An 11,785-nucleotide genomic window follows, 5' to 3' on the forward strand; every position below is an offset into this window, starting at 1 on the left:
GTAACACAGCCCATGCTGATGACTGCCATTCGTGCTTGCTCCAGCAATAATACCGCCTCCTCACCTGCTCTTACTTGCACGCATGCTCTGTGTGTGTGTGTGTGTGTGTGTGTGTGTGTGTGTGTGAGAGAGAGAGAGAGAGAGAGAGAGAGAGAGAGAGAGAGTTGATTGCAGGTGTGACGATGTATGTGTGTGTACTACAACCCCTGATCTATGTGCTCTTAGTGCGTGCTGCAGCAGCACTGCCTAACTTAGCACGCAGTCTTGCTTTCACTTTTCACTGTTTCATACATGTTTTATGTGTGTGTGTGTGTGTGTGTGCGCGCGCGCGCGTGCACGGGTGCGTGCAAGTGTTTATGTGCATGAAAGGAAGAGAGAGTTTATGAGAGTGTGGTGTAGCAACAACTGGGGTCGCCATCCTTGATGAATGATAAGGGTGAAGCAATATGGGGAAAGAACAAGAGAGGACTCAAAGAAAATTCAAGGAAAATAATCAAGAAAGAGAGAGAGAGAGAGAGAGAGAGAGAGAGAGAGTTTCTAAAAATCAAGGAAAATAATAGAGAGAGAGAGAGATAGGAACAAGAAGAACTTTGTGGGAGCAATCAGAAGAGACCTGAAAGATTTATGTGATGAGGCTGGTTACAAATCGGTTGCCCATACTTGGGCAATAGGTACATATATTGACGTGGCGGCCAACTGCCAAAAGGTTATTTGCTCCGTGAAATGCACACTGGACAAATTCATGGACGAGCAAGCTCCCCCGCTCACCCACGAGCAAGGGTTGAACCTCATGCCCCACCGAATAAAACAAAGGGCTCGACCAATAGAATAAGTGCCTTCTCATGCAAGCGAGAGGAGCTTTTATTATTTTATCAGAGCTTGGGCATAGCAATGTGCAAAGCTTACCTGCCCGTCCCTTGAGGGTATGGGTAGAGGCTTCAGTAGTGTGTATTTGACATGAGTATTGAGCTCAAGACCTCATTCATCCTCTTAAAAAAATTAGGATAATCAATCTACCACACTTGGTGATAAAAGGATAATTCCATTTTCCTCTTCTTATCCTCGCACACATCTATATCTATATTGCACACATAGGTTAAGGAGCAAAGAGCAATGCCATTTCACACAACTGCTAGCAAGTTACGAACACGAGTGTGCATACACACACACACACACACACAAAGAGTCGATTTCGTGAACTCAGAGCAACACTTAGAAAGCAACAATATCCACTACACAAGCAAACATGAAGGGGAAGAGAGTAAGTCTTTCATTAATGAGCTCACTTAAAGACTCTCCCAAGGAGAAGGATTTGTACCAAGGCAATAGGATACATGGTGATATTTGTGATAGCGGGTTGCTTCAAAAGAACACATACTGAGGCAAGACGTTAGTCAATATATATGTCAGGTGTGGTGGACTCGACAGAGCACAACAGGTCGTCGATGACGACATGTAATGATGTATGCCAAATGTGATGTACTGCTTAAAGCACAAAAAGTCCTTGAGGAGCTCCCTATCCAGGATGTCTTCTCTTGGAGTGCACTGATTACATATGCCCAAACTTGGGTAGGGCCAAGAGGCTTTGGGCTATTTTCAGTGGATGCGAAGCAAGGGTGTCTCCAGATGCAATCACATACACTTGCATCTTGAAGTCAAGGGTCAGCGTTAGAAAGCTCTCTGCTATTTTCAATAGATGGAGAGTGAGGGAAATATCCATACAAATACAATCATGTATACTTGCACTTTGAAGGCATGTGGCATTACACAAGACAAGATGCTGATATGGGCAAAATAACTCACAATGATATTGTTAGTTACTGGTTTTTGAAAGAAAAGGTCGTGCTCTTTGCACTACCTTGGGCGACACAAGTAGAGAGAGAGAGGCCGCCAAAGGCGGCCGGCCATACTTCCCAGATGGTTGTCCGCCACAGACAGAGAGAGTGAGAGGGAGAGGGAGACCCCTCACAGGGCGCGTGGGCAGGGGGGGGGAGAGGGAGAGAGGACTCGACATCTTGGCTTTGTTTTCTGTACAACTCAGTGGTCTCTAATTTACGAAAATTTCCAAAATACCCCTCAAATTTCAAAACTCCAAAATATTTTGTCATAAATTCCCAAAATGCCCTTCGAATTTTTAAAAATTCTCAAAATACCCCTGATCGTTGATTAAATTTCTCTACAGATAAAATAAATTATAGCTTTTCAGAAGAAGAGTGATTCTCTCTCTCTCTCTCTCTCTCTCTCTCTCTACCAACTTATCAAGGTACCTATAGGTCGGCCAGCTCCAAGAGTTTCAGAATGGAGCTCCAAGGATGAGAGAGAGAGAGAGAGAGAGAGAGATCTGGGGGAGAGAGAGAAAGAGAGTAGTGCCTTTATCGAGCAGCTTGAGCTTGAGAGAGAGAAAGAGAGGGAGAGGTATCTATATCTATTTATACAATTATAATGTCTCTAATTTTCAAAATACCCCTCAAATTTCAAAACTTCCAAAAATACAACCAATATTTTGTCATAAATACCCAAAATGTCCTTCAAATCTTCAAAAATTTCCAAAGTACGCTTGACCGTAGATTAAATATCTCTAAAGATAAACAAATTTGTAGGCTTTCATAAGAAGAGTGATTATCTATCAACACATGATATCTCTCTCTCTCTCTCTCTCTCTCTCTCTCTCTCTCTCTCTCTCTCTCTCTCTCTCTCTCGCTATCTATACCAACTTACCAAGGTAGCTACAAGTCGACGAGCTCCAAGAGTTTCAGACTGGAGCTCCAAGGATTCAATGAGAGAGAAATGAAATGAAATGCTATATTAACGTCTTCAGACGGCCAGATTGACCTATGAGACCAGAAAGCTACAATGTGGTGGATCGGATATAAAGTCAGAGTAACAAAATGACGAGAGAGAGAGAGAGAGAGAGAGAGAGAGAGAGAGAGAGAGAGAGAGAGAGAGAGAGAGAGAGAGAGAGAGAGAGAGAGAAAGGTATATATACCTATCTATACAATTACACTGGGGGGAGGGATTTTCCCCCCCCCCCTTTGATCCGGATTCTGTGCCATGAGGGTCGGCATGGCAGTGGACTCAGCACCCATGAGAGAGAGAGAGAGAGAGACGTCTTCTGCAATGGATGAAAGCATTTCAATTCTGAAGGTCGCCTGACACGCGCGCGCGCGCGCGAGAGAGAGAGAGAGAGAGAGAGAGAGAGAGAGAGAGAGAGAGAGAGAGAGAGAGAGAGAGAGAGATACGTCTTCTGCAATGGATGAAAGCATTTCAATTCTAAAGGCCGCATGGCACGTGTGTGTGTGTGTGTGTGTGTGTGTGTGTGTGTGTGTGTGAGAGAGAGAGAGAGAGAGAGAGAGAGAGAGAGAGAGAGAGAGAGAGAGAGAGAGAGAGAGTCGGCCTCTTCTGACGGCAATCAGGCTTGATGAGCTTGCACCCACAAGGGGGGAGAGAGAGAGAGAGAGAGAGAGAGAGAGAGAGAGAGAGAGAGAGAGAGAGTCTATGCCGTCGCCAAAGGCGGTGCCATTTTACTAGTATGTATTAAATAGACAAGCATATGCTCCACGTGGTTTTGTCTCTCTCTCTCTCTCTCTCTCTCTCTCTCTCTCTCTCTCTCTCTCTCTCTCTCTCTCTCTCTCTCTCTCTCTCTCTCTCCCCGCGTCCTAGAAATGCTAAAGGTACGCCCTTGCAGACCGAATTGAAGAAAAGAGGCTTTAAGTGTTGGTTAATGGCTTTGGTCTGTATGTTACACATGAACAGAGGATAGCGGTGTGGAGACGGATTGTTAGACACACTTGGCGGTAGGAAGTAGGAGGTGCAAGCAGGGGCATGAGACTATAAGTTGTCCTGCTATAACTGGCACCATCTATATCTACTTAACATAATATGATGGAGGGGAGTCCCCTTTACACGTGACGCAAGCTGCGAGATGAAGGATACATTCCAAAAAAGGGAGAGAAAGAGAGAAAGGATGCACGATAAAGAGGGAGACAGAAAGAGAGAGAGGTCACCAAAAGCAGCCGGCCGTACTAGTAACACTAAACAAGATGAATAAACAAGAGTAAGAGAAAGAGTGGGTGGCCCCTCATAGCTCCCTTAGACACTCCATCCAAGTCTTCCTTAATACAAAACCCCCCCTTAGCCACCTCCTTGGTCGATCACACTCACCTTCACCAAGGGGATAGTTCACCCACCTTGATGAGGGATCATTCTTGATATCCTTAAACAACTCAATAACACTAAAAACTATGAAGGAAACCTTTTCATGTGTACCTCACAACAATAGCTGTGGCATTCTTAGTATAAAATGGTGACATACTATCTAAATTCAAAGTGTTGACATGGTTAAGCCTTTTCTTATGTGTGTTTTTTTACATTTCACGTAGAGAGGACACGATCACCTAGGCGTGCCCATATACACACACACACACACACACATTTCTTCCAATCCGTGCAATGACCAAAATAGAGTCAATGGCACTTGAATCATCGACGTCAAGAAAACTACTCAAGCATGTTTCCTACTAAGCTATTGCCCAATTTTTTATCGTGTTTTATGATACTACACACATTATATATGAGAATTCTTAGGACATGGTCACATGTGTTGTAATGGAATTTGCCTATTCAATTTGAGAATAGCAGAATTTAATGAGAGTACTTTCAAGAAATGATTTTGTGAGCATAGCGGATATACATAATTGAAGATAGCAACATAATCATAGCAATTAGTTAACTTGGCATATCACACAATGAGAGTGCTTGTGAGTGTGTGTGGGTGAGTATACCCCCTAGGCACCCCCCTAGCTTGCTTGGGTCGACCCCCCCTTGTAGCTCATGCCTGAAGCTCATTGGACCCCTCCAGGCCTAGCCAATCACAAGCAGGAGCCATTACAAGCAACATGGGTAGCCTTGGGACAAGTGTCCCCCTTTCCCCTTTGAGAGAGAGGACTTGATAAATGCTAAAACAATTAGATAATTCATGTAATTTATCATTGGACCCCTTTGAAGCCTAGCCAATAGGCTTCAAGCAACACATGAAGGTAACATGGGTAGGGGCCTGACATGTGTCCTTGCTGCCTCTTCAAGATGGGCTTCCCTTGTGTGTGTGAGTGGATGTTCTCTCTCTAGGCCCTAGGAAAAGGGCTCCCCCCCCCTCTTGTAGGAATGCTTTTGACTTTTAGGTGATCAAGCACCTTACTCACCAAGCATGACAAAGCACTTGAACTAGGGGGGGTTCCCACAAGCATCTCAGGCAAGCTTCTCAAGGCACCTCAAGTACTTTAATCATGCAGCAAGTCAAGCACCTCAAGCATGGAGCCAGTCAAGCACCTCAAGCATCTTAATCAAGCACCTCAAGCATGAAAAACACCTCAAGCATGACAAGCACCTCAAGCAGGACAAGCACCTCGAGCTTGGGCCGGGTTCCCACAGCCCTAGCTTACTTAAGGTCAAAAGGACTTTTACACACATTTATTGGAGGTCTTCAATGAAGCTAACCCTAAGGTCTTATGCTCCATTGGTTAGCCTTGCTCTTTGATAGACCATCTCCCTTTTGGGCCCCTTTACATTGGCCCCGTGGTGAGATAGATCTAAAAGCACATACCTATATCTTAACACTTGTTCCCGTTTATTCTCCCACATTAAGTGATCAATTTAATATGAGAAAATCATTTGGGTTAGTTAGATATTAGATTTTATGACATTACCTCTCTCTTGAAATCATAGTCGTCCTCGACTATGAGGTAGAAGAGATAAAGTCTTAGTCATTAGTCAATCGTACTTAGCGGGTAAAGGATCCCTTTTTACCCTACGACATCTTTCCAAGATGGATGACTAATCCATTTGGTGCTTGGGAGACATAGCTGCCGCAAGCATGTCTGCTCTTTAGTCCATTTCATTCTCCCAAAGTAGAGTGACAAATTCTACTTGGTGTTTGAGAGACGTTGTCATCACAAACATGATTCTAAGCATGCATACTAGTTAAATTTGTGCACAATTAAAAAGAGGACTAGTCATATAAGACAAAAACATGAGTTATTTAAAAGAAATTTATACATTTGCTTACTCTAATGTAGCATTGTAAGCATTGACAAGGTTCATACTATCCTTAAGTTGTACTCCTTGCATCCATTTCGCATCTTCAAAAGGATAATTTTTGAACTTAATAAGATACCGTTGGATAATCTTACCATGTTGTAGTACCTTGTCTTCATGCCGAAGGATAGCTTCGGGTTGTAGCACCTCTTCTTGGTCTTCAACTTCGGGAGGGTCTTCAATAATTGGTTCAATTGGTGGCTCTCCTTTGTAGGGCTTAAGTAAGCTTACATGAAAGGCATTGTGTATAAGCCAATGGTTGGGCAACTTGAGTTGATAAGCCGTCTCATTGATAGGCTTCAAGATTTGGAAAGGACCATAGTATCTTTTTGCTAGTTTAGCATAATACTTTTGATGGCCCGTAGGATTTTTGCCCGTCGTTTGCCTTAATCGAGCCTTAGGAAACTTGAGTAAGACCCAATCATTTTCTTTGAACATTAAGGCTCTTCTGTGCTTATCAGCAGCAGCTTTTTGCCTTTGTTGAGAGATGGCTATAGCCTCCCTAATCTTTTGAAAAGATTCTTGTAGGTCACGGCTATACTCATCGGCGGCGAAGATCTTCCCATGTACTTTCAGTAGCAAGGGACTTTTAGGTCTTCCTTCTATGATCTCGAAAGGTGCTTTGCCCGTAGAAGTATGTATAGTATTATTGTAGGCATACTCTACTAGCGGTAAATACTTTTCCCATTGTGAGCGTTGATCTACTTCGGTAACATAAGTCTTGAGTAGATCGAGTATCGTAAGATTGGCTATCTCACTTTGGCCATCCGTTTGTGGGTGATAGGCCGAAGAGAAATTCAATCTTGTTCCTAGATTTTCAAAGAGACCTTTCCAGAAATTACTGGTCATTCTAGGATCTCTATCTGACACGATGGATGTGGGTAATCCATGGTGTTTGAAAATCTGAGATATGAAGAGAGTTGCCATTTGATGTGCCTTAATAGTCTTTTTGACAGGAATAAAATGTGCTTGCTTGCTAAACCTGTCGACTATTCTCCATATTCCTGTATTCCCATGGATAGACTTGGGTAATCCAAAGATGAAATCCATGGATATACTCTCCCATGGTGAATTTGGAATAGGCAATGGTTGGAGTAATCCAGGTTGCTTCCCTCTATCATACCTGGTCTTTTGGCATACTACACATTTTGAAACATACTCTTGTATGTCCACTTTCATGGTAGGCCAATAGAAATACGTCTCTACTCCTCGGAGAGTAGGTTGAATACCTCTATGCCCTGCATATGGAGGAGCATGGGATTCATACATAACCTTCTCACGAAGGGAATGGGTAACACATAGCCTATTGCCGTGGAGAAGATAACCATCCTGCAAGGTGAATGGTTCCTCTTTCTTCCCCAAAGCAAGGGCTGACATTATGTCTCTAAAGTCAGGGTCAGTAGCATACTCATCTATCATAGAGGATAGATCATTGTGAGTAGCTATAGACACCGCATTAACTTTTGGTCGTCGTGAAAGTGCATCGGCAACTTGATTGTGCTTACCAGCTATGTGAGCAATATGGAAATTAAATTGCGAAAGAAAATTTGCCCACCTCATTTGTTTGTCGGAAAGCTTGGTTTGCGTCATGAAATACTTGAGACTTTGGTGGTCGGTTCGTAGGATAAATGGAGTCCCCAATAGGTAGTGCTTCCATGTGTCTAGGGCATGTAGAACAGCTAAAAGCTCTTTCTCATAAATGCCCAAGACTCGTTCATCACCATTGAGCCTTCGGCTCTCATATGCTATGGCATGCCCTTCTTGAAGCAAAACCGCTCCAAGGCAATCACCACAAGCATCACATTGGACCTCAAATGGCTTTGAGAGATCCGAAAGCATGAGGACTGGTTGGGAAGTAAGCTTCTCTTTGAGTTTTTCAAAAGCATTTTGCTCCTTAGCAGTCCATACAAACTTAACGTTCTTCTTGGTTAAGTCGTGTAGTGGTCCTGCTACTTGAGAGAATTTTGCTATGAAGCGTCTATAGTATGCACACATACCAATAAAGCTTCTTAGCTCATGTAGATTCCTTGGGTTAGGCCATGATTTTATTACCTCTAACTTTGATGGATCCATACGAATACCATCGTGAGAGATAATATGGCCTAGATATTGAATCTCTTGAAGGAAGAATTCACTTTTCTTTTGGTTGAGAAAAAGTTTGTTCTCCCTCAAGGCTTGAAAAATCACTTGGAGATGTTGCTTATGTTCCTCCAAAGACTTGGAGTAGATGATGATATCATCGAAGAACACTCCAGTGAATTTTCGATATGGTCTAAAAATTTTCTCCATCAAATGATTGAACGTAGCTGGTGCATTAGTCAAGCCAAAAGGCATGACTAGATATTCATAAAGACCAAATGTTGTGCGAAACGCGGTCTTTAAGATATCCTCATCCACTATCCTTACTTGATGATAGCCACTCTTAAGGTCAATCCTACTGAAGTAGGTAGAGCCTTGTAGCTTATCAAACAGATCTTCTACCCGACGTACGGGAAATCTGTTTTTGATAGTGATATGGTTTAGTGCTCGATAGTCCACACACATACGGTATGTACCATCTTTCTTTTGCACTAAAAGGACTGGAGAACAAAAGGGAGAGGAACTAGGCCTCACCATCCCTTTGTCTACCAGCTCTTGTACTTGCCTCATGATCTCCTCTTGTTGAGCTTGTGAGACTCGATAAGGAGGTTTGTTAGGCGGTGAGCTTCCTGGAAGGAGCTCAATACGATGGTCATCATCCCCTCGTTTTGGAGGTAGGTCCATAGGGATATCATCGATGAACACATCTTGGAATCCTTTTAGAAAAGTAGACAAGTCTAACTCTTCTTGATTCCTATCATTTCCATTTGATGAAACATTATTAGCTTTTAGAGACTCTTTGACATAAATCATGTACGCAGAAACTGAGCTCTTCATTGATTTATCAAAAGAAAGAGGATTTACAAGTGGAATAGTGCGACCACGCTCACTAGCATCTATATACATGTTCTTTCCCCTGTAGGTGAAGTAAATTCTCCTTTCAGGGAACTTCATGTTGGCAGCCATGCGATCAAACCATGGTGCCCCTAGGATAACATCCTGATGTTGGAGGGGAGAGATGAAGAAGTCTTCTTTGTCGACATAGCTTTGGACATGAAGCCTCAACTTCCCAATCAAGGGAGTAACGGAGGCTTGTTGTCCCTTGAAAGCTGCATCAGCTGTTACTATATCTCCCATCTCAAAAGCTTGAATGCCCAACTTGGTGGCCAACTCTATTGATATGAAGTTGAGAGTAGAGCCAGGGTCAAACAAGATGAAGGCATCATGCTCTCTTACCTTTCCCCAAGCATAGGAGAGTGATGATCCTTTGCAATGAGCATCCTCTTTTGGAGCTTCGATGGTGGAAGCCCTAGGAGTCTCATTGCGAGTATTCTTCTTGGGGCAAGAACGATAGCCATGTCCTTGCTCCCCACACTTGAAACACTTATGGTCCTTGCGAAAAGCTTCAAGCTCTTCAGGAGAGAGTTTGTTTTTACCTTTGTAAACTCCCTTCTCCTTGGACCGATTGTTGTTGTTGTTGTTGGAAGTGCCTTGGGAATTATTTTGAGCATTGGATTTCCCCTTTGCATCATTTTTATCTTTGTTTTCCATGGGCTTGACATTACGTCTAGCCCCTTGATGGAAATTGATGCGTGAAGCAACCATGGTGTGGTGGATTACTTCGGTAATAGTACCGGGCCGTTGAGAGTTGATATATTCGGCCATCTCTTCAGGTAATCCCGCACAGAATTGTTGTCTTTGCTCGGCAAAGTCTATCTTTTGAAAGACAGTAGCTTTGAGATGTAAATCCCAAAACTTATCTACATACTTGTTGATAGACTCATGAGAGAGGAGCTTCAAGCCGCGCCATTCGGTAAGAACTTTATCTTTAGTATCGCTTGGAAGAAATTGCTTCATGATGGAAACTCGTAGAGTTTTCCATGTCTTTGGGGCTTCTCCATTGCCACGAAGGCTAGCCCACCATTGACGAGCTCTGATACCAATGTAATGGAATTTGCCTATTCAATTTGAGAATAGCGGAATTTAATGAGAGTACTTTCAAGAAATGATTTTGTGAGCATAGCGGGTATACATAATTGAAGATAGCAACATAATCATAGCAATTAGTTAACTTGGCATAGCTACATGGCGTAGCTTGGAGGACTCTGTGAAGCCCTCGTCCCCAAAGGCCGCATCAAATTGCTGGATGAAGGCCAACACTTTGTCGGTAGCACCAAAGGTGCCATCGTAGGTGAGAAAAGAGATACTCTTTCCTCCCTCCTTGAACTTCTTTAGCTTTTGTGACCTTCGCCATGCAGGAAATGATTGCGATGCCCTCCCCTCTTGTATTCTCTAGGAGAATAGCCATAACTTTCATCGGAAGAGAAGGAAGGTGAAGAAGAAGGAGAAGAGGGTGACCTCTTCCTAGCCCTTTTCTTCCTTTGTTTCCTCTCTTGCCTTTGAGAGTGATGAGGAGAAGGACTATGGGTTGCTCTTTTCCTCTTGGGAGGAGTAGGCGATCGTCTAGACCGCCTTCTTCGTGGAGCCACATCTTCAGAAGAACTTAGACTTTCATTGCTTTCTTTCTCTTTGGATTCCTCCTCTCGAATGGGAGAGAGTCTTCTTTTGGGGGTCTCTTCAAGAGGCCTCCTAAGCTCTCTCTCCTCTTGGAGAGGAAGGGAAATTCCATAGGCACGAAGTTGTTGAGTAACTTCGGCTTGCAAGGTAGGGTTGCCCATAGCTTGTTGCAACCTAGTCACAAGATAATTCACAAACATGGGAGCATCATCATTAGCACCTTCATGTGCAAAATCAAAGCTATCAATGTTCATTCTACTCTCTTGATTATTGTCAGCCATGTTAATAAAATTTTATGTATGTACTTAGTGTATGCTTTGGCAATTCAAAACCTTAGTTGCCACTCCTCTTAGCCTTTGAAAATCGGCTCTTAAGTATCTACACCCACGGCTCAAAGTGGTTAATTATAGAGAGTAGAGGAGGAGGTCTAACATAGCAGAGTTGCCAAGGGCTAGCTCCTTTCGGACTTCTTATGGCTCAATAATGGTAAAGCCGTAGGCAAGTCTAAAAAGACTCCATTATTAAGTCCAAAGCTCCCGAGGTGTGCACCATCCCCCACATAGTGGGCTTAACAAAACCGGTATTAGATCCCAGTTCCACTTACTCTATTATAATTAACAACATCAACCATTTATAGGCTACTTAAGGACCTCTCTTCTTAAGCAAGAAAAGAGAAACCAAATGCTCTGATACCAATGTAATGGAATTTGCCTATTCAATTTGAGAATAGCGGAATTTAATAAGAGTACTTTCAAGAAATGATTTTGTGAGCATAGCGGGTATACATAATTGAAGATAGCAACATAATCATAGCAATTAGTTAACTTGGCATATCACACAATGAGAGTGCTTGTGAGTGTGTGTGGGTGAGTATACCCCCTAGGCACCCCCCTAGCTTGCTTGGGTCGACCCCCCCTTGTAGCTCATGCCTGAAGCTCATTGGACCCCTCCAGGCCTAGCCAATCACAAGCAGAAGCCATTACAAGCAACATGGGTAGCCTTGAGACAAGTGTCCCCCTTTCCCCTTTGAGAGAGAGGACTTGATAAATGCTAAAACAATTAGATAATTCATGTAATTTATCATTGGACCCCTTTGAAG

This window comes from Adiantum capillus-veneris, chromosome 28, assembly GCF_014529385.1.
Source record: "Adiantum capillus-veneris isolate H3 chromosome 28, ASM1452938v2, whole genome shotgun sequence".
NCBI lineage: Eukaryota > Viridiplantae > Streptophyta > Polypodiopsida > Polypodiales > Pteridaceae > Adiantum > Adiantum capillus-veneris.